At 50.8% G+C, this 7,489-nt stretch overlaps 1 protein-coding gene across 1 annotated transcript in view; it reads left to right on the top strand.

The window, feature by feature from the left end:
• Positions 1-1,530: 1,530 nt before the first annotated feature.
• SCNN1B (sodium channel epithelial 1 subunit beta) overlaps positions 1,531-7,489 on the top strand; it is a 77,105-nt gene continuing 71,146 nt past the window's right edge. Inside the window, exon 1 of the mRNA XM_057530230.1 lies at positions 1,531-1,641. The gene's annotated coding sequence lies outside the window, so the exon portion shown is untranslated. The remainder of the gene's footprint in view (positions 1,642-7,489) is intronic.

The following is a 7,489-nucleotide window of genomic DNA, read 5'->3' as shown; positions in this document are numbered from 1 at the left end:
ATTTTGAAGTCTTTGAACATTCATATGCATAGGTGGAATATGTTCTTGTTCAGTGCTGTATAGTATTCCATCACATAAACATTCCACATTTTATTTTATTATTTTTCTGCTGCAAATACTGACAGTGATAGGCGCCTTTCTGCTTGTAGAGGTTTATAAATTTATAGTGGCAAAAATCCTCTTGGATGACTAATTTTCTCCAGCAGGGCTCGGCCTCTGTGATAGACAGAATAACAGCCAAAGATGTCTAAGTCCTCATTCCTATAACCTGTTAATATGTTAAACTACAGGGCAAAGGGGAAGTAAGACTGCAGTTAGAATTAAGATTGGTGATCAGTTGACCCAGAAATGGAGAGACTATCCTGGATTATCCATCCAGGTAGAACAAATGTAATCACAAGAGTCCTTATAAGTGGAAGAGAGAGGCAGAAGAGAGAGAACCAGAGATGTGGTGTATACAAAAGACTTGGCCTGACATTGCTGGCCAGGAAATGCAGGCAGTATTTAGAAGCTGGAAAAGGCAAGGAAATAGATTCTCCCCTAGAGCCTCCAGAAGGAGCACAGTCGTACCACTTCTTGATTTTAGTGGTGTTGGACTTCTGACCCCCAGAACTGTAAGATAATACATTTATGTGTATTAAGCTAGTTACATTTGTGGTCGCTTGTTACAGCAGCAAGGGAAAAGGAATAGTCTCTAAGACAAAGAAAGGCTGACATTTGGGGTTTGCCATGCACATGTGAAATGAAGATACTGAAATGATAGTCCTTGGAACTGATGAGAAGAGGGAAGGAAATGAGGATTAGAGAAGGGGGCCTGGCAGCACGCTGAGGCTGAAGCACAGGTGTAGTGGGTGTCACTGGGAGGAAGCCAGAGGTCCAAACACATGGGGCCTTCAGGGGCTGACGGGGATCTGGGAGTGACCTTGGAGGATGTGGCTGAGGCCAAGGAAGGAGAAGGTCACTGAGAAAGCAAAGGTGAGGGTGAGGGAATGCAGAGGTCGGATGAGGGGCAGGGAAATCAGCTGCAGAAGCCTGTTCCTACGCAAACTCCTTGAAGTCCTCAGCTTGCCCAGAGGACAATCGGTGCCTGCGGGGGTGTGGATGTGATGGGCGTGGTCGTACAGGTGTGCGCGAGGTGTCCAGGTACACCGCGGGGCAGGATGGAGTGTTGCACGGGGCACGTATGTGCTGGAAGGGGGGGGCGGGGTAGGGGACTGTGGGGACAGTGGTCTGTCTGGGGAACACGAGGATGACGGGGTCTGTGCGTACATATTGGTGCCACAGGTCCGGATGTGCAGAGGGAGAATGCGGGGTGTGTGCGCGAAGGGTCCGGGTGGGTGTGCCGGGCAGACGTGGATGCGGAAGCGGGTACGAGGGAGCGCGCGCGGCGGGGGCTTGTTTCGGGGGAGAGTGAGAAAGAGGGGCGGCGGGGAGCCGCGCGGGCGCGGTGGCCGTCGGCGCCGCCAAGCCCCGCCCACCGCGCTCCCGGACCTCCCCGCCCCGCCGCCCGCTCCCGCCCAGTCCCTGTCCGCGCGCTCGCGGCGCCACCGCGACAGCCGCCCAGCCGCCGCCGCCGCCTCCTCCCGAGCGCCGCCGCCGCCGCCGCCAGCCGCGCGCATCCCAAGCCGCCGCGGGAAGCAGGTACGACAGCGACGCCGGGCTCCGCGCCTTCCCCCGCCGCCCACCCCGCCGTTTCCCAGCGGAGGGCGCTCGGCGGCGGCGCCGGCGGCACTGCGGGGACCCGGCCTCGGGCGCAGGGGCACCACCGCAGAGGATTGTGGGGAGTGGGGAAGCCCCCCGATGCGAGCCGAGGGACCGGGAGATGAGTGTGTGTCGGGGGCGGCAGAGAGGGCGGCAGCGTCCTCGGCCCCGAGGGGCGGGGTGAGGTGTCGTTCGGGAGGGCGACAGCAGCGACACCTGAGAGCGCGGGCTAGACGCCGGGACGCACAACGCTTTGCTGGAATTAGGGCCTTCTTGGTGTCCCCATTTTACAGAGAAGAAAACTGAGGGTCAGAGGCTGGAGACGCCTCCCCAGGTTCCAGGGACAAGTTGCTGAGCCCAGACTTGAACCCAGGGAGTCTGACCCCAGAGCTCACCTTAGCCTCTTCTGCCAGCCCGCCTCTGGGCAACGGGGGTTCATTCCCTGAGTTGTCCCCCTTGGGGCGACACAGGGAGGAGGCCAGATCCGGAGGCTCTGCTGTCTATCCCCCAGAGGGGCATATGTCGGAGATTTGGGGGTGCTGGGCTGGGGGTGGGGGCGGACAGCTGGGGCGGGACCTCTCCCTCCAGTGTGGAGGGAGAAACTGAGGCAGGGGGAGGTTTCCGGAGGAAGCAGCAGAGCTCCTCATTCACAAGAGGCAGGACAGCTCCCACACCCCATCTCCACCAGGGAGCGAGGGCAGAACAGCCAAAGCGGCTGTTTGTCCCTGACAGCGGAGCCCTCAGAGAGTCCATGGGGGTCCTGTGTGAATAGTTCCCCAGGCTTAAGCCTCCCTGTGGCCCCCACCTGACGTCCACCAGTGGCCCAATGTACCTGCCCACTGAACTGTGTGATGCCGTGAGGAGGAGACAGATCCATTCTCCTTTGTCTGTAACTTTCCAACCCCTGACCTCCCTGCTCCCACAAAGGTAACTGCCTTCGTAATTTGGGGAGTTCCTTCTAGGCCTTTCCTACACCCAGGCAGTCGTATACATGCGTACCCATAGAAGGTATGTAAGCTGCAGAGTAATGTGTGGGTGGATGTTTAATAGAAACGGTATAATCCATCCACATCATTCTGAAACTCGTCACCCCCCTCCACCCAGTTACCATTTCTTTGAAAGTTATCCAAGTTGCTGCATATAAATCTAGCTTATTTATTTTAACTGCTGCCTTGTTTTCCGCCATGGATATGCCTACTGATGGGCAGTTAAGTTGTAAAAATTAGGGGACTGTTTCATATTTCAACCTCTTCTGTAAATTGACATCTCTGGGTTAAGATTTCTTTGTACTTTGTCCTAAACTAACTTCACGGGATCTGAATTTGGGGGACAAGGTCCCCTGTTCTCCATTGCACACACACGTGCGTGCACACATACACAAGGCATACACACATGCACAGGTGCACATATGCACATCTCTATCCTGCTGTCTGTGGACAAGTACAAACACTACACCCCGCTATCTGCAGTTGCTGCTGAGCCCAAAGGCCTGGGGTTGAGCCAGGCCACAAGTTCTGCCTGTCCAGGCCCCAGTGGGCAGAATTCCCATAAGGGACCATGTCCAGGAGTTCCCTCTAGACACTCTCAATGCCATCCCCGCCGTCCAATAGGACACAGAAGGAGTTAGAAACCACGCCTGACAGACTGGAGTGTCCAGGGTCTTATCTGTGTACCACAAACTTTACAGGTCCGGGCTGTACCATGGGAGTGTGCTTGCCCTAGAACGTGGGCCAGAACCATCAAAAGTTTGGTGGAAGGCCTGATGACAGCTGGTTGGGGAGAAGCCAGAATCAGAGCTGTGTGCACCACAGTCCCAGCTCCACCTCTTCCTAGTTTGGGCAATAATTCCCTTCCACTCTCTGAGCCACAGTTTCACATCTGTAACCTGGGGATGATGAAGATGGCAGCCTCCCAGAACTGTTGAGTGGATCAGTGGGATGATGAAACAAAACACTTAACTCATTGTCAGCACTTGGAAAGCAGGAAGTCTTATCCTGGACGGAGGAGACCCGGAGATGGCCCCAAGGTTGGGGTGGTGCTCAGGGCCACCGTTTGGGACCTCGTCCACATCCCAAATGCAGGTCAGAGAATCTCAGTGCTGAGTGGGACTGGGATGAGAGCTCAGCTTGTGAGAGCCGCGCCCACCTCACAGTGAGGTCCAGAAGTGTCATGGCACCTACAAAGGACCTACTGTGCGCCTGGCCCTGAGCTAAGATGCAGAAACAAACCGAGACGAGGTTCCCACAAAGCAGACCTGTGTGCAGCTTTTGTGAGCTCCACACTCCTTTTTCAATTTTAGCTTACTCCCAAGATTTTAAAAGGTGGGAGATGTCACATAAAACTTCGTAGTTCTGGATCCTCTTGAGAAAAGAGGATCAGAAAGGCTGACAACTCCAGCCCTAACATTTCGGCTGCCCCCTGGGATGGGGCAGGCACCCTCCAGGGTGGCACAGTCCCCACCTGGCCCATCCCTCATTCATAAAGAGCAGCATAATATAAATGTTAATAACACAGACTCCACAGCCAGCTTCTGCATCCCAGCTCTGGCATGGATTAGTTGTATGGTCTAAAGCAAATTATTTAGCATTTTTGTGATTCGATTTCCTCATATGGAAAATAGGGATAATAAGTAGCACTTGCCTCAGAGGGCTATTTTAGGCATTAAAGGAATCAACAAACCTCAGCCTCTTACAACAGTGCCTGGTGCATGGAATACACTAAGTGCTGATGATGCTGATGATTGCTGGTGGTGGTATAAGTTGCCTGGTCCCTGTAACAGTGCAATTTGTATTCCAAATTGTACTCCGTATAAAATGTTATGGGAACACAAGTGAAAGAGGAAAATGTTGTCTTCTTCCTGCCTTTCCAAGGGCAGGAAGAGCACAACATTTCAAGGAAAGTGACAAAAAGGAGGGGACTTCTAAGGTGGGTTTTGAAGGATGAATAGGAGTTTCTCTGGAGCAATAGCGTGAGAGAGGCATTTCCACACAGAGGAAACAGCCTTTCCAAAGGCCTGGGAGCATGACCAGGTGAAACAGGTTTAGGAAGTGACAGTAGTCCAGTGTGACTTCTGGTAAAGTATCTCAGAGTATAGGGAGAGGGAAGATGGATCTGGAGAGACAGAAAAGGACCTTGAGATCATGATGGGGCTTGCAGCAGGAAAGGAGATATACATTTCTTGTGCCTTACAGATGCCCTTATAATCATCAGCCCTGTCATCCTCATAATGCCCCAAGAATCACGTTTTTGGTCCCCACTCACTGATGAGTTAGAGGCTCAGGGATGGTAAGTCACTTGCTCAAGAGCTCACACGATGGGTCAGTGGCTGAGCTGGAATCAGACTCCAGATCTGTCTGATTCTAAAGCCCATGCACCCTCTCTGAGCCTCAGTTTTTCCACTGTAAATTGGAGTTAGTACTAGTAAAACCTACTGCGTGGGCTTGGTGTGAGGATGAGGTGAGAATGAATGCACAGCCCCTGGCACAGAGCAGTTGCTGTTATTTTGATTGAACGAAGCCTGTGTTCTTCCAGGCCTCTCACCCTAACTCATACCACTGCCCAGCCTGAGATGGGGGTCCCCAGGGAGTGGATGTCCTGGGCCAGTGGGTCTCAAGGTGTGGGCCCTGGACCAGAAGCCTCAGCATCACCTGGAGATTTTTTCAAAATGCAGATTCTCAGACCCAGTCTAGACCGACTAAGTCAGAGACTCTGGGGGTGGGCCCAGCAACCTGTAATTTAACAAGACCTCCAGGTGGCTCTCATGAAAGCGAAAATTTCAGAATCACTGGTCTGGAGGAAACCTTCAAATGAGATCCTCTTTGGCCACCTGCATCCACCTCCCTGTAGAAGAGTGGGTTGGTGGTGAGAATTCTGCCCTCGCAAAGCCCAACCTGGAGGGGACGCCCGAGGACAAAGGCACATCCCCTCCAGCAGGGGAGGCTGGAAAGAACCACTTCTTTACAGATAGGAGAGTTGCCAAGGGGCCTAGTGGGGGTTTTATTCTTTAGAACTTGCTCTCCTTTCTAGTCTCACAGCCTCCAGTGGGTCCACCTTGAGGGCCTGGGGCAAGATTTGACTTTCAGAGGAGTTCTTTTCCAGTGCGGGATCAGGGAGCTGAGGACCTGTCCCCTTCCCAGTAAAAGCTCGCGATTAGAGTCTCTCTGTGAACAGTCTCTTCTCCCTTGGCGCCTTGAGAACACGTGTCCAGGCCCAAGTCTAGGTTGGGGACAATAATATTTTGCCGAGGACCTCCAATCAAGAAGCAGGCCCACTCCACGTGTCTTCTTCAAAGTGCTGATCAGAGCGGGGAGGCAGTACTGCCTAATGGGTAGAAGCACGGGCCTTGCTTTAAAGATAAAAATTGCTGAGTCTGGCTACATAAAAATTAATATTTTCTGCATGGCCAAAACAAACAAACAAAAATCCATAAGCCCAGGCGTGTCAAACCAGTAGAAGTATTTGCCACTTTTATGACAAAGAGTTAATTTCATAGAGAGCTCTTATGAATGAAAGACGAACCATGGGATCCAAAAGCCGGGTGGGGGGTGGGGGCGGGGGGGAAGGAATAGAGGATATGATTCTACTGTTTGCATAAAAAGAAATACAATGGAATTCAAACAGATGAAAAGATGCTGAACTCTGAAAACAGAAATGCACAACAAAACCACACCGATTCTGTTTTCCACCTGCGAGTTCTCTGGGTAACACTCAGTGTTGGTGGGGCAACCGGGATTCTGACTCTGCTGGTGGGAGCACAAGTTGGGGGCGACCTGAGGCGGGGGTAAGAAAACTGTCAGTATTGAAGATGCTCATACCCTCTGTCTCTGCTACTTCACCTCTCGGAATTTATCCAGTGGATATCCTTGCATTGGGCACATCATGTTAGAACAAAGATAGTCTGTGTGTGAGAGCAATTGATTGGAAATGAGCTAAACATCCACCAGAGGGGAACTAAGTACTGTACATGTCAGAACAGCCATGCAAGAGAATATGATGCAGCCATTCAAAAGAAAGCAGTAGCGCTGCATGAATAAATGTGAAACCATCTCCCAGATGTATTGTTAAAAGAAAAATGCAAGGTATGCAACAGTGTATAGTGTTCTACCACGTGTGTGTGTGTGTGTGTGTGTGTTTTAAAAGGGATTCAATGTTATATGTGTATATATTTGTATATGCACATTAGAACCTGGAGGACCCACTAGAAGCTGGTTATACTTTGAGGAGGGGAACTGATAGATGAGAAGGAGACTTACCTTTTATTGCATACACTTTGGTACTCATTAGGTGTTTTTTCCCTCATACAGTTGTTATATTATAGTTATAAAATCTAGCCACATGTATCTTCTTTCTCCTTATTTAAAACAAGCATGACACTAGAGATAAGGTTAACTCCCCCTTTGACTACGACCCAAATTATATAATATGTTTTCAAATAAAAATTGAATTATGGTTTTAAGTAGGGCCTTTATCACAAAAGAACAAATATTGTATGATTCTACTTATATGAGGCGTCTAGAAGAGGCAAATTCAGAGAAAGTAGAAGAGAAGTTACCAGGGGCTGAGGGGGAGGGGTGGATGGGGAGTTAATGTCTAATGGGTACAGAGTTTCATTCTGGTTGGGATGATGAAATTTTTCTGAAGATGGGTAAGTGGTGGTGGTTGCACAACAATGTGAATGCGTAACGCCACTGAAATGTACACTTAAAAATGGTTGAAATGGCGACCCTTTTGTTCATGTCTATTATGAATAAATTTGCACTGACAGCGTATTAGCAAGTTAGTTTTAAAA

Source organism: Balaenoptera acutorostrata, chromosome 15 (assembly GCF_949987535.1).
Source record: "Balaenoptera acutorostrata chromosome 15, mBalAcu1.1, whole genome shotgun sequence".
NCBI lineage: Eukaryota > Metazoa > Chordata > Mammalia > Artiodactyla > Balaenopteridae > Balaenoptera > Balaenoptera acutorostrata.
Note: the sequence above shows the minus strand (reverse complement) of the source record. Positions and strands in the feature narration are given on the sequence as shown.